The following is a 23,808-nucleotide window of genomic DNA, read 5'->3' on the forward strand; positions in this document are numbered from 1 at the left end:
AACACATAAACAAGTGAAAGGAAAGATGATTTAATGATAATTGCCACATGTAGAAGTTAATAGGCACGTGGACACAGTGTGGATAATACGAGAATGACATACTCTCACCTCTCACACATTTGATGGAGTTGAACCCACACCACTGAAAACCTTGGAGCATCTGGGGAAGAAACCAGGAAGGACCGCAATGTGCAGGGAAGCATGGGAACCGCAGCGGTGCGCCGAGGGAAGGAGAAGGGCAAGGCAGAGGCCCCCGTGCCCCTGCCCGTTAAAAGGGCCCTGGTGAGCCCTGGTGCGGCTGCAGCGCTGCTGAGGAGCCTCACATGCGGAAGCCTCTCCTGTTGCACATGAGTTGAGCAGCGCATCAGCGAGCATCATGCAGAACAGCCTCGGGCGACTGTGCGAGCGTGAGCATGCCTGTCACCGGATTCTGCTGCTGCGCATGATGTGGGATCCGCCTCCCACCTGCGTGGTGCCATGTGGGCTGGTGGGACAGCACAGGTCTTGCTCGGAAGACCCTCCTTCCAAAAGCCAGCCGGCTCTGACGAGCACGTGCGGTTTGCTTCCTCCTCCTGCCCCATCGGTACTTCGACACGCATGTGCGTAGAAGTGCGATGCAACAACCCGGAGCAGCTTCCTCCACTCACCCCCCTCCAGGTGTGTTGGGTCACAAGTCTCATCATTGCCAGCTGCAAGGGCCAGGGCACCCTGGGGAAAGCAGTTGAAGTTGGGGTGGGAAGAGCTTTGTGCTGGGGAAGATGAGCCATGCATTCCACGGATCCAGACCAGGGGGCATCAGGCTGGAGAAGTGTGCTACAGGAAAGATGCACCCAGGTAGCCCAGGGGTTCTGTGCCATGGTCTGAGCGGCAGAGTTCTGCTCAGGACGGGGCCAAGGGCAGCGCCCACGTTAGGTGAGGTTTCTGAGGCCAGCAGGATGGGAAGCGGCAGCACCGTGGAGAATTCAGAGACAAGCAGACAAGGAGAGCTTCATGCTGCTCCAACAAGAAGCGAGCAAAGGGGAGCCTTAAATAGGAGTTTGGCCGGATTTAGGCCGGTTGGCTCCGCCTCTGCGGCAACTGCAGCAGGACCTGCTTCAGCAACCTCCGGCCGAGATGGCGCAGGCCTGGCCAGCGGGTCCGCACAGCCCAGGTCCTGAGCCAGGGGAGCTTCAAGAAGCTCGGCCCTAGAGGCAGAGACCAGACCTCCCGCCACCTTCATTCCCAGGCAATGTCCCTCAAGCATGGACTCTGGAGCCAAGGGATACGGCGGGGAGGGTGGGGGTCCAAAGCTGACCGTCTCTGAATGAAGCGGTCTTCATCCTCGGCAAAGACCCTCTGGCATCGCCCTTTCTGTGAAGCAGCCTCCGGCCCCAGGTAATGCTGCCTGCCCAGGTTCTCCCTCTAAAAAGAAAATCCCTGTCTCTAGAAAGCAAGCACAGCAGGGAGCAACTTCGGGGCCAGAGACCCCGCTCTGATATCCAGGGATCAGTTCCCCCCACCCCTGCCTGCCCAGGAAAGGTCATTTAATTACGGCATCTGCACACCCAGTCTGAAGTGGCACAGTCCCCTCCACTCGCTGAGGACTCTACCAGTTCAGCAGAGGAGGTGCCAGTGCTGCAGCGTGTCCATCACTCGTTCAACAGAAGGGAGCGTGCCCTCCCGAGAGCCGAGGCCGAGCGCTGCCCCCAGGCACAGCCACCCCGGCACAAGCCTCAGCGGGAGAAGGCGCTACTCCCAGCCGGCCCGTTTTCCGCAGAGGCTGCCCCTGGAGGCTCGTTTTCTCCCATTAAAAAGACGAACGGGGCAGCCCTTCCTTTCCGCAGCAGGACGAGCTCTGCACATCCTCAACGGAACCCTTCAAGGTCCAGAATCTGCATACACACATATGGTATATGCCAAGCCTGTTACAGGCAGAAATCTTCAGCCAGGCGCCCCAACCTGCTGGCAGAAAACAGGAAAATAAAAATGCGCAGAAGCAGCCGAGCCGGGGGCTGATGGGCGAGGGATCCACAGCAAACCCGGCACTTCAACAGTCTTTCGCATCCAGCCAAGCTCGTCCTCTTTCTCTGCAAAGCTTCCTCCATGTGCCAGCAACTTTTTCTCCAGCGCCCTCCCTCCCCAGCTCCAGCACTTCTTTCCTGGGTTAAAAATAAATTCAAGTTTCTGGGAAGAGGCCCCCTTCCCCCTCCCCGTTTCAGAGCCCCTGAGAATAGATCTCCGCAGCTTTCTGCCCCTCCTCTCGCTCCTTCCCTCCCCAGCGCTCTTCTCCTGCGATCTAGCTAATACGCTCATGCTTGGCTTGCCAGTTCGACTGGAAAGGAATTTAACCGCTTCAGGACCAAGAAGGACAGCGAGTCCTGCACCCCGAAACTGGGGCTGCTCAAGCCAGTTCGGCAGGACTGCAGCCGGCGCTGGACCTCGGGGCTGATTTTCGAAGACCTGCAGACCTGGAGGGCGGTTTCGGAATCTGACCCAGGGCTCTTGCAGCAGGCTGGCCTTGAGCCAGGCACACATGGATCCCCCGACCATTTAAACAACCCTTTCAGCCTTCCAGCAGGCAGATGCAGTCGTACAAAAATGCAAAATGCATCAAAGAAGGACCAAAGGAAAAACACTGATGGAAAATGCATGGTTCCCCCATAGGCGAAAGCCTGAAACTGCACGTGCGACGATTTGCACGAACGTGCATTTCTGGAAGGGCGATGGCTTTGACACAGGGAAGGGCAGTGAAGAGGCGACCCTGCAAAGTTTTCCTGGAGCCTGGCAGTGAAGGAGCCCGGCGGACGGTGAACTGAGAAGCGCAGGAGCTGCCACCAGGCCCTGGCCCTGGCAGAACCGCCCGATTCCTTGTGCGGGTAGTACTGCCGACTGAAAATGTGTCCCGTTTGCATTCAGGAGCTGCATTCTGAAAGGTGACATATCAATAAGTGCCGTGCATAAATTTAACTCATCTAGGGTATGTTTACCACAAGGAGGTGGCCTGGCTCCGCATCTCTCCTGATGCTAAAATTCAGGGCCGTCCCCTGCCCAGTTAGGAGGTGGGCAGGCAGCTCAGACCAGGTCAAAGCAAAAGGCGACCACGTCACGTGATACAGAACCACTCAATGGACCCTCGGGCCATTTCATGCTCTTTCGTTAAAGCTTTTTCATCCTTGAGTGAAAAAAGGGACAGTGCTTTACATAAGATTTTCTAAAAGCAGAACAAGATGGTCCCTGTGAGCAGCTTTCAAACTGAGAGGCGCAGCATAAGTGGAAACGGGGAGGAGGAGGGGAGAGGAAAATAAGCGCACAGGCGCAATGCTTGCAGAACCAGCTGGGATGGACCATGGGCAGTGGGGACTAATGGCTTAGACAGCATTACAAGAGGGATTAACTGAGGGATATGGCGCTATTCACAGGTTGAAACGATATTAGCTGATAAAGGCCCCTCTGTGCTCAGAAGCAGAACCCAAACGGGGTTTCCCTGGGCCTATTTACTTACTCAAAGCAATTTCTTACCCCACCTTTCCTGGCACACGGCCCTCTCAAGGTGGCCCACACGGCTATGGAAAGAGAGGCCTACGAATCAGGAACATCTTCTACATCTGGCCTTTCCACATCTTCTGGCACCATCTGGCACGCAGGATGATTGGGCTTCAACCCACCTGGGAATCTTTATGGCCCATTTGCTTGAAATTGTTTGCAGGGGGGAATTGTCTTCAAATGCTTCTAGTGCCACAATTTTTCATTGGGTTTCAAAGGCCTTTTAAAGGCTTTGTAACCTTTGGCGATGGGGCAATAAAATATATAACCAAACAAACCAGTATATGACTAAACTTAGACACAGAGAAGGGAAGACGCAGCGGACAGAGAGCTGTGTTATTAGGATTCAGGTCAGGGAAAATCGTTTCAGGGATGCCCAGGGCATTCACAGGCAATTTGGATTTGCCCGCACTGTCCTTGGGTAAGCTCACCGGTGCCCTGCTGACCTCAAATCGGTTTGTGCAGGTATGAAAGGTGCTCCGAGGTGGTCTTAAAGCAGGGCTTCTGCTGACTTCCAAGTGGGAGTCTCTGGTCCGGCTCATTGCTCACAAGGCCACGCCACAGGGAGCACCACCAGGAGCGTTTGGATGGCAAGCACAGACACAAGAGCACCACACCCTCCTGATGATGCCAGTGATGCAACAGCATGTCGCCCATAAAACAACTCTGAGCTTGATTCACCTGAGGCTGTGTCTGTGCTCATGTGGACTGGGAGGGAGGGCGGGGATGGAGAGGGTAGACTGATGTCCTAATCGGCAGCTGTCAGCAATTTAAAAGGATGTCACAAAAGGAAAGGGGGGGAGGAGGGAAGAGGAAAAAGCAGCAGAGGTAAGTACAAAGTTCTTGCATTGATTGACTGGAATGGAAGCGCCATGGGCCCAAGTTGTACAGCACCCACGGAGAGGGAGCAGCTACTACAAAGGGAGGGAGGGAGGGAGCAGCACTTGGGACACTTTGGCACCCTCAAGCCTTGAAGTGAAGGACCTTGGACTAGTAGATGAATGTCTCTGAGCATGCACGGAGTGGATTTCTCTCCATGAGTCCCCCTGCCTGCCGCACCTCTGCAGGATCTCAGTGCAAGGCCTCCAGGTCCCAATGCTTTCACACTTGAGTGATGCATGAAAAGCATCACAGAGCCTTTCCGTCTTTCCTTATAATCAAGGGCAAGGAAGGAAGGATGGACAGATGGATGGACGAACAACAGGCAGGCAGGCAGACGAGCAGATCTGCTAGGACCTCGGGAAATAGAGCTGCGCAGCAAGGAAGCCCTGAGCCATGGGTGGGGCCTGCATGAGCTCAGCGCCAGCAGGATGTGACTCATGAATGACGCAGCCCCCTGGCTGAACTCCGTGCTCTTGGCATGCGAGCACAGCACGGCGGGGCACCGCTGCCTCGCTGCTCCCACAGAAACGGGCCTGGCCTTCTCTTTCCTCCGCCTTCGCGTTTCCCCAGCTCTGCCACCACGCGGATTCGGCTGAGGACACGGTCCCCGGCGCTGCATTTGCGCAGCCTTCGGGAGGCAGCCCGGCAGGGGTGCAGTGGCGCATTTGAACATGCAGGATCGCAAGGGGCCCCAAAGCCCCACCCTTGACGAAGCCCCCAGCTGCTCAACCTTAATTATGCGGTTTTAAGCAATATTCATTACATGTATATACCTCCTGTTAGCCAAAGCTCTCTGGGCAGTTAATAAGACAAAACTCATAAATCATCAGAACAGCGTACACTTGCAAACTTTAAAAGGGCCAAAACAGTAGCCAAGCTAACTGTCTGCAGCACAACATCCCTGCGAGGTAGACTGGGCTGAGAGAAAGGGGAAGGGGAAGGTCAGCCAGCGCTCAGCTGCTTCTGAGAAGAGGGAGCGGGGGGGTGGGTACCTGGTCTGGCCGGATCCCTGGGGCGGATCCAGGGCACCGCGCTTGGCCTGGCTGAGGATGCGGCCGCTTACGCGATCGCACGGGGGGGGGGGGGGGGGCCCCCCGCCCCCCCCCCCACCGCGGGGGGGGGGGGGGGGCCGGGGGGGGGGTGGCCGGCGCCCCCGGCGGGGGGGGGGGGGGGGGGGGGAGCGGCCTCCGACGCCCCTCGCATCACTGGGGCGAGGGGGGAGAAGCGGGGCCGGGACCCAGGCCCGCTCGCCACGCGGCTCCGGGCTCCCGCCGGGCCGCACCCAAGGCCGGGGGGCGCAGGGCCGGGCCGGCCCGGCGGGCGAGCCTGCGGCAGCGCAGACGCCCCTCCAGCGCCGGCGCAGGCTCGGAGCCGCCGGCGCGCACGGTGGGGTGGTCGTCTCTGCAGGAGACCGTGCGGCTGGGCTGCGGGCGAGCAGGGGGGATCGGCGATTAAAGGACGTTGTGTCAAAAATAAAATGGGGGGGGCTGGAGGAGGAGGAGGAAGCAACTCTCTTCCAAGCGCGTCTAAGTTGAAGGTGATGTTTTCTTCCCTTTTGTCATCAGAGAAGAGAAATTCTTCTCCCCCCCCCCCGCTAAAAAAAGCTGCTAGGAAAAGCTGCACTCTGCAGCCCCCCACAAACAGCCCACCCCGTCCCCAGTGCTCCGAAACCGGCGCTGCATCCGTCTTGCTGTGTCCCTGCATTTTAATTACCATCTTATTAATATTCATGAGACTAGGCACTCAAGGGGGATTACAGTCTGTCATTCTCCCTCACTCTTGCTCTCCTCCTCTTCCCCCTCCCCGGCCGCCCCGCCCCGCTCCTTCTGGCGGGCCTGCTTTTCATTTTCCCCTTCTCCCAAGCAGGCGCTGCGCAGTCCGCAGACGACGCAACCCGTCCTCATCTGCATATGTGATTTGGGTTGAGATGCCAGAGGTAGCAGATGTGCGCGCGCCTCGGTGTGTGTGTGTGTGTGTGTGTGTGTGTGTGTGTGGGAGAGAGGGAGAGAGGGAGAGAGGGAGAGAGGGAGAGAGGGAGAGAGGGAGAGAGGGAGAGATTGATTGATTTGGGGCTGCAGAGGTTTTGAATCTAGCCCCCCAAATTATAACCTTCCTGATCCTGATCTCAGCTGCCTCTTAACCCAGGGGGTCGAGAGATCCCAGGTCTCCCTATTGATGAGGAGTGGGCTGCACACAGGCCTGGGCCCACATCCGGCCCCCCACCGCTCCCCAGTTGTTCAGGGGGAAGGAAGGACATCTCTTGGTTTGCACCAGAAATCTGGCAGCAGGGTGCGAGGGCGGCCTGGAATGGGCCACATTGCTCCGAACGAGCCACATCCGTCCCTTCTGAGGCCGGGCCCGGGCTGCAGAAGCCTGCAATGGGCTTCCCTCACAGGGCTGCAGCCCCCGAGAGCCGGGGGAGCAAGAGTTGCCCACCCCTGCTGCAGCTGCTTTGGGCGCAGTCTCTTGGTGGGGAGGGGAGACAGGCTGGAGTGATGAGCACCGGGGGGCGCGGGGGGGGGCGAGGCCAGGAAGGTGGCGGGCAGGAGGAAGAGCATGATGCTTGGGCCGAACTGGTATAGCAATGAGGAGGCTGCCTGGGACTCCGCGGGTTCCGGTCCCACTCAGCCAGCGACTGGGCCAGTCGCTTACTCTAGGCCTGACCTACCTCATGGGGTGGTTGTGAAGGTGAAAATCAAGAGGAGGGGGTTAGGGAGGCTGTCTTGTCCTCCTTGCAAGAGGAAAAAGGTAAGATTTACCAGCAAAAATAAATGAAGATAGTGATATGATGGTTTGAACAGAATGGAATTGTCACCCATCTGCGCAAACCACTCCAAGCACACAGAAGACCATGCCAAACCTGCTCTGTGAAACTTGCACTAGATCTGAACACACAGGTATTTCCCAACCTAGATTTTTAAAAGGAAAGTCCTCAGGTGTGCCTACAGGAGAATCCCTCAGGTAGGCAATAGAGAAGTTCACACAACAGTTTTGCTTTCTCCCTTGGGATGAATGCAGAATGTGATTCTGATCATTTTTGATCCGGATTTTCCGGATTTGAACCTCCCAGATGTAACATGGATTGCTGAAGTGCTCACATTTCTGAGTCTTGCAATGCAATTAATTGACCAAAAATGTCTGACAACAAACATTTGGGAAACATGTACAAATATGTTTTAATCAATGGGGAAAAGAATGCATGCATTTCAAGGATATACATAGCTGGGGAAATATGTGTGGATTTTCATGAGGAAAAGGAAAAACAGAAACCAAGCTTGCCATTTGATACTTGCTTGAGGGGGAACAAACTTTGAGTTAGAATTTGGAGAGCTTCACTAACCTTGAGTTTTACTGACAGCACATTTCACTTACACTGAGATGTTTAAACATTCCAATTATTCATCTCCTGAATATGAACAACAACTGAGAATTTTGCAACCTTCTTTTCAAAAATGATTGGAAAGAAAAGCCTCAGCAATCCGCACTGGCCAAATTCAAGAGGCGCAGCGATTCACGCACAGAAAGGGAACTGGTACTCCGCTCCTGCTACAAACGGAAGCCCGTCCAGAAAGGAAGTGGCAGCCCTTGAGAACTAGAAGCTTGGCTGGCTACAGAGGCATTCCGGCCAGGGCGACGGGCCCAAGCCTTGGACTTGCATGGACAACTGTCTTTTGCTTACTCCACTTGCAGGACAACAGAAACCACCTCTGGCCCTTTTTGTACCAAACATGAAGAAATGTAAGAATTGTGACACCAAAGTGCGAGGAAATTCACACCCCTATCCCAAACTGCCCGTCCACAGCAGCTTGTTCTTTCCAGGTTTTACTGCCTATTTCAAGGTCTTGTTTTGTCCAGGACAAAACGCACATTTTGTAGAGAAGCGTGGTCTGGAAAACCCAACAAGAATGCTTATGCCTGGAGATGGGACTGAGATTTCGTACTGTGCGGCGGCCATGCCAAGGGTGGGGGTTGCTCATTTTTCAACACTTTCCAGGCGGGTGATGGACGCTCCTAAGACGCTCCTTTCCCAGAAGTCACCAGAGCAAGAAGGCAGAGTGGGGTCTGTCTGAGCTCCTGAGTGCAAAACTGTTCTTTTGAGCCCAAATACAGATCTCAAGAAATAAAGTAGTAATTGGAAGGAGCAGGAAGCCTGCTGGGCCCTGAGCAGGGCAGGCCCCCCTGGTGCTGTGCTGGAGAACCTGGGGGAAAACAGATGACTAACCAACAACGGTTTTTGATTTTCGAAGCTGTGGCACTTGCATCTGCAGATCACACTTCTAGAATGTTGCAGAGAGGCAGCAGATTTTGGCAACCTTGCCTCTCCAATTCCAGAATAGATTCTGGTGGCCATTTTCTCATCCTGGTGGAATTAGCAATGGCTGAGAAATTTGGGATTTGAGAAGAATTGGTGGAATTTCACAAGACGTTTCGTTTCTTGTTTAATGAATGGGGAAGAAGGCAAGGCAGGTCCTGCCAGCCAAGCCCATGGCTCAGGGTGCTTAGCTCTTAAGGCAGCTATCTGATCATTCCAGTGAGCAGCGGGGCTGACACCTCTTTTTTCGGGTGGGCTCCTCAGCTTTATAAATAGCACAGCATCCTGACGGATCAGGGCCCCTTGATGCCAGGAATAGCTCTTCGTATCAGATTTTAAAACGAAAACCTGATGCAGGAGACTTTCGCCCTTCCAGATGCCTTTCTCCTTCCCTTCATGGGATGCAACAGAATTGTGGCAACCTGTGCTGGATGGCTGAAGCGATCCGTCATGGTGCGCACTGATCCTGCTCGGAGGCTCCAACTGCATGGGCTGGGTCTTGTGACTGCAGCTTGTTTCCCTAAGCAGATCCTTACAACAGCACTATAAATCATGGGCAGACTCGCCTCCACAAAAGCGAGCTGCGCTCTCCAAATCTCAGCACTACTCAAGAGGAATCCCTCCCATTTCCCAGGGCACCTACGAGAGCTGGAATGAAAAAATCAATTTAGGCTGCTTTTACTATCACTTTACCCACATTTGCAACGTTCTCCGTATTCAGGACAAAAATATCTTGAGAGTCTTATGTATGTATGTAATAAATAAAAGTGGGATGCACTAGAATTGTATGCAAAGCTTGCCCCCAGATTATCCACTTTTCTGTGGTGCACAAGAGAAATTGTAGTGGGTGGGGAGACAATGTACCAAATTTCTCCAGTAGTTTCTCACTGGTTGGGCTGCTATGCAAGCATCCTCCTTTTTGTAAGGGTTTTTTTTGGGGGGGGGGGTCCCACTGCAAGTGATAACATCAACCATGATGGCATTTTGCCCCCACATCTTGCACCCATTGCAATGCAGGTGAGAGGGAGGGTGGTGGCGTGCCCCCCTTCAGGGAAAGCTAGTTTTGAGCCAAAATTCTCTGAAAATTTTCTCCTCCCAAGAAACCCTAAACCTTGAAGGGGCACCTCTTGCAACCACAATTCACCCACATAACATCTGAAGCTTTCCATGTGTGTCACCTCTAAGGGAGGTTCGGCTGGAGGCAGCGAGCAGGAGCAGGGCCTTCCTGGTGGTGGCTCCCCATTATGGAATGATCTCCCTAGCGAGGTCTGCCTGGTGCCAGCTTTGTGTCTGATCAAGACAGCCCTCTGCAAAACAAAGACAGGTGGGCTATGCATGTACTAATAATAAATAAAATGCATCTTCATAAAAGAAAAACCCCAAGCCATGAGAATGTATCCAAAATATCCATCACCCAAGTGCCTCTTCCAAGGGAGCGTCAGAAGGCTGCAGTGCAGGGGACCGCCTTCCTCGTGGTGGCCCCTCAATTTGGGATGATGTCCCTGATGAAGCCCACCTGGGACCAACACTGTTCTCTTTTCAGAGCCTGGTGAAGACTTTTGTCTTCTTTTGGGCATTTGGCAGCACATGAAGAATCTTAAATCCAACCTCAAGTTAGTTTCTTGTTCTTTAGAATTGTTTTTAGAGGGATATTTATTGTGCATTTATATGTTTGTACACATGTGACTTTTATAATGTGTTTCTAAGGTTTAAATCTTCGTGAACTTCTCGGGGAGCTCCAGCTCACGCTGGGTGGGTGGAGACAAAATGACATGCCTGTTCTTCACCACTGGATTTCTTCCCAGAAGCAAAGGACTTTTCTCTCAAGCTGAATGGAGGTAGTCAAAAGATGTGGGAGAAACTTTCAGCACAACACTGGGGGAAACTAAGGTGGGTGGCTCTGCTCGCCCTGGAGTGCTTAGTGTCGGAAGGCCCAGGTTCGCATCCCCACCTTCAACCATGTCAGCACTTGGGCAAATCTGCTACTTTTTCTCCTGGAACGTCGCAGTCCCTGCCATTCTGGAAATAGCTGGACCTGCCCTTTCGGCCAGGGCAGATCCCTCCAGCGGGCTGAGAATACGACCATGCCTACCTCCACAGAGGTTTCTCGCAGAAAGACCTTTTTGAGAAGCCCGTGCAGGGGAAAACAAAACTGACAGATTTCCCATCCCCAGACCGGGGCCAGAATTCGGGAGGGGTGGCCTCTGTGCGGTTCCCATCCCCGCCCGCCAGCGCGTCCCCTGCTGCTGCGCACCTGCGACTGACTGACCCACCGGCGGCCGGCGAGGCTCCCTGCGCTTTCCCCGCGGTCCTGCGAACTCAGCTCCAGCACCATTTGAATTAAGGTCCCCCAGGGAGTCCCGTCGCCAGGTCCTGATTTCTCCTCCTTCATTATATCTTGGCGTAATTTACCGAGGGATGGCATCAGCCTCTGATGGAGCGAATTCCCAGCAGGAGCCTTGAGAGCCCTCGCAAATCAGGCACGGGCTGGGGGAAGGGGGAGCCATTAGAATATGAAAAGGTGGGGCAGGCTGCCAGGCAAGAGGGCCTCCCCTCCCCATCTCCCCCCCCACCCTTTCTCTTGCTCCCCAGAACAGGGGAAGACCCCGCCCAGGACCCCGGAGAGGCCGAGCTTGCCAGGCTGGGCAGGGAGCAGCACGGCTTGGCCACCAGCTGCTGCCAACCAGGCGCCTCTTGCAGGAGAGGAGCTCTTGGGCAACGTGAAGGCGAGCAGATCCGCCGCTGCGTCCAGCAGCCACGCGCATGTGTGAGCCCGCCGGAGCAGACGAACGCCTTCCTCACCAGCTCCATTAGAACTGATCTCAGAACCACGGAAGGGCAGAGCCAGAAAGGGGCCATCAGATCCACCCACCTGCTCAGCCCAGGACTTCAGAGGCTGCCCAGCTGCATCTCGCCTGCCTCCAGTGGGGGGGAGCCCGCCCCCTCCCCAGGTCATGGGTTCCAATGTGTGCAGACCTGTCACTTCCTGTGATTTTAAAACTTTCGTTTCCCCAACCACTGATGCTCCACAACTGAAATATTACCCAGAGCCCCCCCCCCCCAGGTCCCCAGGCTTCCTGCTCTGGAGTGGTTCCCTCCTCTCCTGGAGCCCTTTACTTCTGAGGACCTCCCTCACTTCTGAAAAGATGGGCTGCTTCGGCTCTCCGGCAGCCACTCATCCAAGCCTCCTGCTCCTTTTGGTGCTGATGCTGTCTAGGGGTGGGCATTCCCTTAAGAGTGGACAGGTGTCCTCTTCTACAGATGGCAGTCCTCCATCCGAAGCGGTGTCTTGCCCAATTCTAATCTGAAAATGAAGAACCATCATAAGTATATTTTAAGAGGCGAGTGGGGACGCAGCGGCAGAGGCAGAGAAAGGCTGAAGGCACAAAAACAGGAGGGGAAGGCGCACCCTGCGGGCCCGATCCACCCCTCCGTGAGGGAAGGCGGACTTCAATGGGGAAAAATGTTTCCAGGTTCCCCCACTAGCAGAAGCTGGATTCCCTTCTTCCCACGACCATCACCGAGAAATGCAATTTGAGAGAAACTCAGTTTTTAATCCGGAAGCTCCTGGATGCTTCAACAAGCACTGGTTCCAACAGCTTTGAGGACGCAGGGCTGCTGTTCTGCCGAGGCCAAGGATGGCAGCAATCTCCGCCCCTCCCTCTGGCGTGATGTATGCGGCCATCACTGACAATGGACACTGATGGGGAGCCAGGCTGTCCGAAGCAGCCTTGCAGCGCCTCTTGGTCCATGAGCAGGATGAGGCTCGGACTGTGTTAGGCAAGCCAGACGGGCACTTGTGCTGCATCCGTGTCAGAACAGGAATGCATTCGGTGCTCTCCGAGTGCTCGATTCTATATCCTGCTCACAGCAAGCTCGGCCTCAACATTTGTGAACAGACACATTTTCTGAAGTTGCTGCAGAGCTGGGCAAAGATCCCCAGAGGCTTAGAACTCCAGTTCCCAGAAGCCAGCATGGCTGAAAGTCAGGAATGCTGGGAGGTGAAGTCCCAAACCTCTGGAATCCTTCCTTTTCCACAAGCCCCCATTTTCTGGAGGGGGACTTGTTGCTTTTGAACACCGGCATAGAGCAGAAAATTTGGGCTGCAAGCCCCAGACTCACTGGGGCTTCCTGGGGAAAGGGCCACCGGCTCACACAGCTGTGGTAGCCCTGAAAAGCAGCAGCTGCAGGAGAAAGCCAGTTCCTGCAGCTGCATGGGGGGGGGGGTGAACTTCTCTGCCCCCTCCTTCCCACAGCAGCTGCTCGAGGCCCCTGCTGGATGGCCGAGCCGTGATGCCAGGGCAGGGGAGGACGCCCCCGAATCAGGCAGAAGGACCCTCCCCAGACAGAGTCCTTCCGCTCTCGGAAGGAGGAGCTCGCCAGGAAAATGCGGGTGTGGGTGCTTCACCTTCTGCAGGGAGAAGAAACCAAAAGGCCCCCCGCAATTTAAAGGCAGCCGACGGCGAATACGGGGGTGGGGGGGAGCCAGCCTGCCCCCAGGCACTAGCTTTCTACCTCCAAGGCACTGCAATGCAAGGGATGAGCGTTGGGAAGGTGCTTCCCGAAGAAGGGGCCCGGAGGGGCACAGGCCCTCCCTTCGCCCTCTGTTGCTGCCCCCACACCCACCCTCCGACGCCCCAGAAGCCGGTGCTTGGCCCCGGCATCTGGGGGCGGCGGGGGGGGAGCGGCCCGCGGGGCAGAGAGCGCAGCCAGGCTGTGACGGGCCGAGCGCCAGCCCCGTCCAGGGAGGGGCGTGGGCGGAGGGAGGGGAGCGGCAGAAAGGAATGTTCTCTCGGGATGGCGGAGCTGAGCTGCGGCTGGCACGCCCTCCGGAGCCAGAGCCTCCAAAGCCTTGAACCCTGGCTCCGTGTGCGTGGATGCCTGAGTGTGTACTGTGCCTGTGTGTGAGCCCTGCTGTGTGCGTGAGTGGACACTTTTGTGTGCTATTTCATGTGTGCATTGCTTGCGTGCATCCGCGCACGCCGTTTGCATTTGTGTGTGTGCATGTGACAGAGGGGGAGGGGAGAAATGTATGTGCGTGTGCTTGTGTTTCTATTTTGTTCAACTCTACACATTGTGTGAGCCTTCGTGTGTGCCTGCACACGCATCTCTGAGTGTGCATTGTGGGTGTGCATTTTGCATGTGTCTGTATGCATTTGCGTACCTCTTTCTGCACGCATTGTGTGCATGAATATATTTATGTGCCTCGTCTCTGTGCAGGTGTGTGCCTTTGTGTCTGTCTGCAGTGTGCACACATTCTTCCGTAAGCACTGCGTGTGCGAATGTGTGATGCGTGCACTGTCTGGAGGTGCAATTTCCTCTTTGTGTGCGTGCGTGCATGTGTGCACCTCCCTGCATGCGCTGTGCGCGTGTGGCGCTGTGTGCATACCACCCGCACGCACGCTGGCTCCCCCCCCCTCCCGTTTTTAACGTGCAGCATTTTCTCAACGGTTGCTCTGGACACATCCTGCTCCTCCGAGCCCGGAGTGACTCATGCGCTCCGCCGCTCGCTTCCTCCTCTGTGCGCGCCTTCTCCCTCCTCGGCTTCTCCTTTTAAATCACGCGCAGCCCGACATTGGCTGGTTCGAATCCCGCTCCCTCCCACCCCCGCCCCTCGCGTCTGCTTTCTCGCTTGCTCCCGAAATAATCCAACGCCAGCTGCCCCCCCGCTCGCTCGCACTCCCTTCGCCCTCCGCCCCCTCCCTCCTTTTCTATAACTCAAAAGCTTGTCAGCCCAGTTCCAGACTGCTGGCGCCAACCTTCTCTCTGGGAAGGGAAGAGAGGAAGGGAAAAAACCAAGAAAAAAGGGGAAGAAAAAAGCACACACAGGGAGAGAAAGCATGCGAGGCAGAAGAGGGGGGAAAGGAGCCCCTCCGCACGCACGCACATCAAAACAGCCCTTTATCTCCCTGGAATGTCCCCTCGCCTTCAGCTGCGCTCAGAGGCCCCCCCCCGCGCCCCCCGCCCCGAGCTGGCGGCCAGGATCGCGGCGGGCGCGCCCCGCGCTGCGCGAGGACGGCCGCGAGGGACGGAGCCCCGATCTCGGGGGCCCTTTGGCCCCCTGCAGTGCCGGCCGGGCCTCAAGGCAGTGCGCGCAGCTCCCCCCAGAGCTGCGCCCCCGAATCGACCTGAACGGGCCCCACAGCTGCCGGAAAAAGCCCCGGAGGGCCTTGGTGGCGCCGGGCCCACCGGGGCTCGACGGCGTTTGCCCCCAGGGGCTTCCCCTCCCGCCTGCTCCCCCACTATTTCTGCGGCGGGTTTTCTTCCTGCAGCCAACGCTCCCCGCTCACCTCTTCGTACGTCCTTTTTGCTTTAAAGATACACAAACACGGAGGCTTTCGAGCATGCGGCAATTAGCATATGCAAATCCGTGCCTTTTGTCGGTCCCCTGAGCCTGAGCCCCGGGATCTTTTCGGTTCCTGGCGCCACCCCTGAGCACACGGAGAGGGGCACGCGCGGGCGCCCACCCTCGCAGAGCGCGCGTAAATGCATAAATAAGGCAGAAAAAATGCAAAAGAAAAAACACAGCAAAAACAAACAACAACAAAGCACCCAAGTAAGCACACGATCTATTATTTATCCGGGCAATCAATTATTGAAAGAGCAGTCTCGGGGAAGGGGGGGCAGGGAAGGAGGTGTATGCAGGGAGGGGCCCTTGATGAAGAGCGTTGCCTGCGAGAGCAACTGAGCCCCATGAGTGCGGGTGGAGTCGCTGGCGGGGGGGCTGAAAGAACGGTTGGGTGGGTGGCTGATTTTCGGTTCGGGACACAGAGCCCCCTTGCTTCCCCCCCAACCCCCCTGCCAACTCTGCAGAGGAAGAAAGAAGCACTGGCGGGGGGGGGGTGCCACTTCCCTCAAGTTTCCAAAAGAAATGCAGAAGTGGGGGGAGCCATTTGCCTTCCTGAAGTGCTGCAGATCCCCTTTCAAGGGGGGGGGGGTCTTTATATGGCTGGCCAATTTGAAAGGTCTGTTTTACTTGAACACGTCCCTTTTTCTCCACCCCTCCACGCCAGACAGACCCCCGCGCTTGGAGAGGGAGGGGCGACCTGCATTTTCGTCGGGAGAAGACGGGGGTCAGCAACTGCCCCCCCTCCCGCGAGTGCTTGCTCTGGGATCGCGTTGCTTTCTGAGGCGCGCAGACGCCCACCGTGCGGGGAGTGCAGCTTCGTCATTTGGAGCCTGAGCTCCAGGGGGCATTTGGGGGGAGCTTTTGGGGGGGGGCTTGCGCAGGCGGGTCTGTTGCTTCAGCGGGGAAGCGCGCGACTCCCGCTCCCTGCTGCGCTGCCCCCCCCCCGGCAGATCGGCGCCGCAAATAGCAGCGGGGACGACAAACTTCGATGGGTGCCCCGCGGTTCCACCAGAACAGCGGAGAAAATGACGCTCGAGGCGGAGCAGGGGAACTCATTTATATGCCCCTTGGAACATCGAAATCCCGGAGCGGCCTGCATAGCCGTCTCCCAAGCACACTCACGGCAGGTCCTGCGGCCTCCCGGGCTGCCTCTGGAGGGCTGGCGGATTTTGCACCTGGGCTTCCTCCTCCTCTCCTTTTGATCCTCACAACCACCACCCAGGAGGGTCCTTGGCTGGGCGGAGATTCGAGGTCCTGTCTCCCCGGGCCTTGTCCAAGCCTCTAACCACTAGACCACACTGCCTGGACCACTGACTGTAAAATGTTCTACAACTAAGGAGGATGGGGTAACAGTGGCAACCAGTGCAGCAGAGCCTGGCTGGCCGTTCTCTGGGTGGACATTTCAGGGTGGGGGGGCTATGCTGACCACCTGGCCTGCAGCCCCCGGCAGCCCTAACCTTTTCAGCTGTAACACCCACTACCCACTACAGGCAGCCATAGGTAGATTCGGGGACTAGCAGAAGGAAGCGGCAAGCCCCTTTCCTTCTCGCCAGTCCCACACCCAGCCCCCCCCCCCCCAGCAGCCATTCACTCTGCAAGGGGTTCGTGCTCAGGACTGGGAGGGGTGGACACAGAGTGACAGAGAACCCCCTGTGGGGGGGGCGCTCTCAAGGTGCCGTGTTTAAAACACCCACAGGCAGTTAAAGGGGAGCACCCCACACAAGTGCCGATGTTCACCCTACGATCTGTATGTGGTTTGGGTCGCCTGTTTTTTATCTTCAGGGTGGGATCCTGTGCACATTGAGGCAGAAGCACTTCTTGCAGCCACAGTGGTGGGACTTTCCTGCCCTGCCTCTAGATGGGCTGGGCTGCATCCTCAGAGCTCCTTGGAGCAGCAGTCGCAGCAAAACGGGGGGGGGGGGCAGAGGGGAACAGCCCCAGGGTGACGCGTGAGTGAGGCAGGTCATGTGCCCACAGTGTGCCGCATCAGTGACGCTCCTGATCTCCCCCGGAGACGAGCCGGGGTGCGGAGTAACCAGCACGGGGCCGCCTCCGTCGTGTGTGTCTCTGGTGCCCCCTCCCCCCCCACTGCAGAGCTGCCGCTCTTTTGAACTGGGGACGCGTGGAAAGTGAGGCAGCACGGTTTCCCGCACACCGAGCCCATGGAGAGCTCTGCGTCATTTGACATGGCGGTGTGTTCAGGCTGGCACCGGCGACCAGCGGGGCCTTTGTTTCTAAGTGCCCTCTTCTCCCGCAGGGTGCCACATCCCCCTCTTCTCCGGCAGTCCGCGTGCCCGCAGCCATGCGCTTTCTGATGACGAGCAACATGCGGCCAGCACGCGGAGTCTCCAAAACCTTCTCTTGCAGAAGATCAGGGCTAGTGCTTCAATAGCAGTACGTAGCATTACCCACAAAAAGCAGAAAACAGACAAACTGCAGCGCGTGCATCTGGAAAGACCATCTGCATTGGAGGGGCTTTACCAGAGGAACAGCCTGCAGGGCACGAAGGCTCAACAGGTAGTGCAGTGAACTTTCCAATGTCCAAAAGCCGGGCTAGTTTCTGAAGCCGTGCCAGCACCGTCTGGCCATCAGCTTGTTAGGAAGCGCACCAGAGAGGATGGCCATGGAGCTGCAAATCCCAAGTAAGCAAGCTCTTAGATAAGAGCTGTTTTTGGCCGTGAGAACTGAAACCGTTTCCTTGAGGGAAATGACTTCTTCCCGGTCTCCCAGGAAGGGGGGTGAGAGCCGGCCTGTGCTGACAGCCTGTGAAATGGGGCGGGGGGGGGGAGTAACATTATCAAATCAGCACAAGAGGCATTTTGTTCTTGGCTTGGGAAGAGAATTTGACTCGTTGCTTCGGGGGCCCACAGAGCGTCCCCTTGCCTATTCAGGGAACAGATACAGCCTCTGATAAAGGGAAGGCTAGCTTTCTTTCACTTGTTTATATTCTGCATCCATATTTCATCCTTATATGTATTCAATAAGCTGTACATCATCCTTGACACATGTGGTTTTGTTTCTTCCTAAGTGTCCTCGAATCCAAATGGCGCCGCTTTGCTTGAACCAGGACTGTGGGCCCTGAAACGCTGCTCGTCTTCCGCACGGCGCGAGCCACGTGCGGACAAGTCCGTCGCCAGCGATCTTTCTCTTGGTGCCTGCTTTTTCCCTTATTTCCTAAGATGTGTAATTGTTGTTGTTGTTGTTGTTGTTTGGACTGGAAGACTGGCCTACTGCAAAACAAAGGACCCATGCGGGTTTAAAAGAGAGGCTCTGTCTTTCGAGAGTTAACGCAGCCTGTTGTGGGCCAGGGCAAGTGACTTTGCTTTGAGTCTGACCACTTTGTCTTCTTGGAAATGAGTGTTTTCTGACCAACATAGTAACATCCTGCCGTTGTCCTTCCAAGGAACCCAAGGTGGTTTTCATGCTCCTCTCCATTTTTATCCTCACAACAGCCTTATGAGGCTCAAAGTCACTCAGGGAGCTTCCTGAGGACTAGAACCCCAATCTCCTGAGTCCAGAACACACAAACTGCTGCCCCACACAGGCTTTCCAAATGTGCCAGGCAAGCAAAGGTGGCAGCCGGGCCACTTGGGAGAAGAGCAGCTGTTCTGGGAGAAAGATGCCCCTCTTTGCCCTCCCAGCGGTCTCTGCATGCCAGTTGCCCCCATTGCTTTGCCCCACCCCCCTTATTCTGAGCACGTGTTTGTAATAAAGATGCACTTGGAGCCCGGCAGGGCAGAAAGCTGCTCGGGGAATGGAGGGCTGAAGCAGGCGAGGGCAAAAGGCTCATCTCCCGCGCCTGCAGCTGCTCCGGGGCCGAGCTGCCCGGCGCAACAGACAGCGCTGCCGTCTGCGCCGGGGCCGGCGGGCGGGTGCGCGAGGTCCGTGGGCGGCCTGCTCGCTCGCTGCAGCGCCCACTTGCTCGTACTTGTAATCGTGTTGGGGGGGCGGTGGCCAGGCAGACACAGCCAGGGCGCTCTTTTTGCGGTTCTCACGTTTAAACCCTGTGCAGTTGAACAGTGACGATTCCCAACCCAGCACACTTGGCAGCAGAAGCAAGTTCCGTGTTTTCCCGCAGGCATGGACGTGGTGTGATTTCAGGAGGCTTAGCATGTGGAACTTGACATGCTTAGAGAAGTCCTTTGAAAAGCAAAATCGGGGTTGTCAGCCACGGTTTCTCGTGCTGTCATTTTTGGAGGTGCTTTAATGTATCATGAATGCCGGAATAGTGGCACAGCGTGGAATGACACGGTGGGGGAGAAGAGAAATTGTGGGGGGGGGGTCAACAGAAGTAATCCATAGGGCCACCAAGAGGGAGAGGTCCTCCGTAAGACCACCCGGCCTGCGGTCTCACACATGCTGGCCACAGCCGGGAATGAAAGCACGGACTGCAGCAAAAGCGGATGGAGAAGTGTGGATGGTTCAGAAACAGCTTTGCAGAAACAGCTTCTCCGAGTCTTCTCTAGAGGAGAGAGCAACTGTAAGAAGGGAGTGTGTGTGTGAACAAAAGAGAGAGAGAGAGAGAAGGCAGTTGCTAATCTATTCCAGACATGCATGCCAGAAGGCCCAGAAACGAGGAAGCTGAGCAGAAGGGAGCCGGCTACCCGCCCGCCAGCCATCACTCACCCTCTGCGAGCCAAGCCACGCAGCCCTGCTCCCGGCCTGACAGCTGAGGCCGCTGCTTCTGCGCCAGTGGGTACCTGTCCACATTTCCCACCTGGCGTAATGGAACCCGGATTTGGGAGCAACCCAGCAGCCAGCCTCCCGCACCCCCTTGCTGCTGAGCGGCTGGCCTCTCTCCTGGTTCTGCAGATGCGCTTCCCGGAGGCGTGTGGTTGGCCGCTGACCGACCCCTGCTCGAGATGGACCCTCAGTCCAGCCAAAGAGGGCGGTGCCACCGGAGCAGGACTCACGGGGAAGCGGCACCAGGGGCTGCGGCAGCAGGGCCCCTCTTGGCACCTGCTGCCCGCACAGCCTTCCTTGAGGCTGCTGCTCAGAGCTGTGACGCTCCCCATCCCAGGGAGGCCGGACTGGGTTCCTGCAGCAGCATCCTGCTGTGACACCGTGGCGCTGAGGGCATCTTGGTCTTCGTGGGACCAGCTTGACCCAGAGCCTGCTCCGGTGGGAGGACAGCTGCCAGGGCTGGCTTCTTGGTGTGGAAAGGCACGGCTGCCTGCCAGGGTGGACCCCTTGAGGAACGCCGCTTCAGCCCCCCGCACTTTCAAGCAGGCCGCCGTGCCACTGGCTGGTGTCCGGCAGCAGGACCTCCGTTTTCAATCCCAGGCAGCCTCTCCACGGACGGAGGGAGAAACCGCTGCCTGACTCCCTGCAGAGTCGCTGCCCCCAGTCCATGTCGCCAGTGCGGGCTAAGCAGATGCAGCCTTGGATCTGGTACAAGGCACCTTTTGGCTTCGCGAGGAAGGGGCAAAAAGCCCCAGGTTCCATCTGCAGCGACCTCTCCCGGAAGGTCCTGGGAAAACTGCCTGAAATCTTGGAGAGCAGCTGGGCTCAGTCTGCAGGATGTTGGAGAAAATGGCAGTGGATCCAAATGCATTTGGATTTCTGTGAACCTGACCAGTGCTATTCCACGGTGGAGAGGCTTTTCCCAAGTTACACGAATTCTACAGATTCGTAGACTTAAAATAACAAACTTTCCATAATTCAACACAAATTCAGTTGTAGAAAAACACAAAGAATGAACAACAATGTACATTTGAGCCAGCTGGAGCTGGGGGTCAGACTAGATGGCCCAGGAGACCCCTTCTGACTCGCTCAGTTTCTATGTTTCTATTTCCAACCATAGATTAAAGCATGGGGTTGGTATGGCACATTCTTGGATGTGCAAATTTGTGCAGATGAATATGGATGCATTTGTGCAAAATCTGACTCCGTTAATGGACAGGAAACAGGAGGAACGGGACCTGAGAGCTGATAAAACGCAGACAGAACATCTCAGAGAGCGTCTGTGCATCGCTGCTGACGCACGAGCAAAGGGGACCGAGTGGCCTGCTTGGTTTGACATTCAGGGGATTCTGTCCAGAGCAGGGACAGGCCCGTCCATCTGGCAAAGGAACAGGCAAAGCCAAAATATGGAACAACAGCTCGACCCCCTGCCCGTGTCCCGTCTGTATCCTGCCTGGCTTCCTGTGCACCTCAGAAGTCGGGTTCCCCACCTAGTGCACTGAGCTCGCTTCCTCCCATTCTCGTTCATTTCCTACCCTCTTGCCACGCGCTTCCGCTCCCACTTTTTTTTGCCATTCTCCTGAGCCATCATTTCCCTCTGAGATGTTTGGAGGTACCTTTAGAAGCTCGCTTGGAAAGTGCTGCGCTTCTGCAGACCGTCAGGTCCGTGTGGGTCAGAAACAGCCATCTGGCATTTGCTCAAAATGCAACATAGGAATTGCAGTTGCAGATTTGGGAGAATTCCCAGCTGTCAGGACGTCACGCAGGGGTTCCTCCCCACAGGAGCTTCCACGGCAACTTTTCACAACCCCAGGCCTGTGGGTCAAAGCCAGCCTGTCTCATCAGGCCCCCTGGGAACCCCCAGAGGACCCTCCCAACTGCTGGTTGCTGCTGCTCCGTACTCCCCCCTTCTGCAAAGGCTGAGGTGCCGCCCCAAGGCTTAGGCACCACCAAGAATGGCTTTACCCTGAGTGCTTCTTTAGGCTAGTATTTTGCCCCCCCCTTTGCTCTGGCCCCGCCCACTGTTGGAATGCAGCCCTCCGGCAGCGAGCGCAACCCTGGGGGTGACAGAGGTTCAGCACCCCTGATTCGGAAGACGTCTGAACTGCCTTTCCACCAGCCCCTCCTCCAGGCAGTTTCTGCAGGACTCCTCCAGCGCACGTGCCCCTAAGCCCCCAGCCCTATAGCACCCCCTGCCTCTTTGGCTTCCAAGCCCATGGATGGAGCTGGGCGACACTTGTGTTGGCTGACACCCCCAGCGGACCTGGAGCCGAAGCCAGGCACTCTTGCCAGGAAACGTTGCAATTTCGAAGCACCTCACCTCCGGAGATTTTTCTGGCCAGCTCGTTCTACCTTCCAGGTCTCAGAAGCATCAGAGGTGCCTTGGTTTTGCCAACCCTAACCCTACCCTGGATTTTCCCCATGACCCTGAAATAGGGGCAACACCACCAGGAAACATTCCAAGTTCTAAAACCCTCTACCAGCAGCTTCTCCTTCTCTGGCCAGTGCTGGCGTGAAGGTGGGCTGCCCCAGGCCATGGGGAGGTAGGTGGGCAGCTGGATGGCTGCATGCCGTTAACTGTCTCCAGGGGGATAAAAAGGTAGATGCCCCCAAAAGTGGGATACTTTTATTTGGAAGGCCAGTGCGGTGCAGGCATTCGGCAGTTGGGCTGGGGCTGGGGAGATCTGGGTTCGAGTCCCCACTGGGCCGTAAAGGTCACTAGATGACTTCAGGAGAGTCACCAGCTCTCAGCTGAGCCTACTTCACAGGACTGTTGTGAGGATGAAATGGGGAGGAGGATTATGTATTCTACTTGGGCTCCTTTGCAGGAAAAAAGCTAACTTTTCAAAAGATAGAACTTTACAAGACAATGTGAATAATAATATTTTAAAGGCACATCCAAAAACAATTTAGAACAGCCCACAATAATAATTTTGGGAAAAAACCACTCATGACCTTTTCTTGTAGGTTTTTGAGTTTTTAATCAGATGGGTTTTTAATCTGGTCTGTCTTATTGATTGCTGTAACGCTGGGGGGTGGGGCATGCGCATTGCCTGCTCTTATGTTTGTGGGTAAATAGAATGTTGTGCTTTGCATGCTACATTATTTTTACTCTCTGTAAGCTGCTTGGAGAGCTTTGGGTTTGGGGCAGCCACAGAAATCCGGCCATGGGTCCAGGCAGAGCTCCTCGGAAACCCAGAGCCCAGGCGGGTAGGTGAGCGAGACGCTCTAGAGGCCCCGTGCCCGGCCCGGGACCCGCACGGTCCCCTTGTCCAAGCAGCAGCTTCCAGGGCGCAGAGCTGCAGTCCAGCCCTGAGGTCTCTCACACCACTGACTGATGCCTTGTCCAAGAGAAACATCGGCTGCTTACATCATGGACCACACAAATGCCATAAAAGTATTGCGAAGATTGGCTTAATCATATGCAGTTAATTGGGGGGGGGGGGAGACAGAGGCCTAAATGCAAAAGTTGGGGAATCTCTGCTTGGCAAGGTGATCCTCTCAGTTTTAAATGTTGGGCTGAGGCTTCTCTTTTCGGCACTTCCCCGAGTCTCCAGTTACTCCGGAAAGGGGGGATGTAGGCGCTCCCTTTTGGTGAACCCTCTTGTGCTGCCGCCCTTCATCCTCCCCCATTTAGGGGTGCATTTCAGTTGACAGCTTGGCAGTTAGTTCCTGGAACTACGTGCAAATTAACCTGTATAGCATCTTTCTCTGTCAGTTTCCTTGTCGATTACCTACTTCATCTGGCTGCTGTTTTGACAGCAAAAGCAGAGAAGGAAATTGACGAAACAAAAGCGCACAGTCAGGCCAACCAGGGGTGCATTTGCACACATGCGCAAGACCAACAATAAGAATAGTAATAGTAATCATTGTAATGGCAAATGTGGTTGCGCAATTTTCAGGAGGCAAAAAAGTACAGTCCCGGAGGAGGCAAAACAGCAGAGGTCAGAGTGCGAGGGGGACCCGCGGTGCTGCTGGGATGCCTCCTGGAGCTGGCTGGAGGCCTGGGGGGGGGGAGGCGAGGGAGAACCGCCCGCCTCAAGCCCCACCGTCTGTTGAG

The 23,808-nt window shown here is 56.1% G+C and overlaps 2 long non-coding RNA genes across 2 annotated transcripts; one reads left to right on the plus strand and one right to left on the minus strand.

The window, feature by feature from the left end:
* Positions 1-10,357: 10,357 nt before the first annotated feature.
* LOC123035209 lies at positions 10,358-15,113 on the minus strand. The gene is made up of 3 exons (XR_006416899.1): positions 15,007-15,113; positions 11,853-12,020; positions 10,358-11,203 (listed from the first exon to the last, which is right to left on the minus strand). It is a non-coding gene; the product is annotated as an uncharacterized LOC123035209 (long non-coding RNA).
* LOC123035210 lies at positions 15,078-18,476 on the plus strand. Its single transcript, XR_006416900.1, has 3 exons — positions 15,078-15,272; positions 17,323-17,707; positions 18,094-18,476. It is a non-coding gene; the product is annotated as an uncharacterized LOC123035210 (long non-coding RNA).
* The last annotated feature ends 5,332 nt before the right edge of the window (positions 18,477-23,808 follow it).

Source organism: Varanus komodoensis, unplaced genomic scaffold (genome assembly GCF_004798865.1).
Source record: "Varanus komodoensis strain SLA01 unplaced genomic scaffold, ASM479886v1 scaffold77, whole genome shotgun sequence".
NCBI lineage: Eukaryota > Metazoa > Chordata > Lepidosauria > Squamata > Varanidae > Varanus > Varanus komodoensis.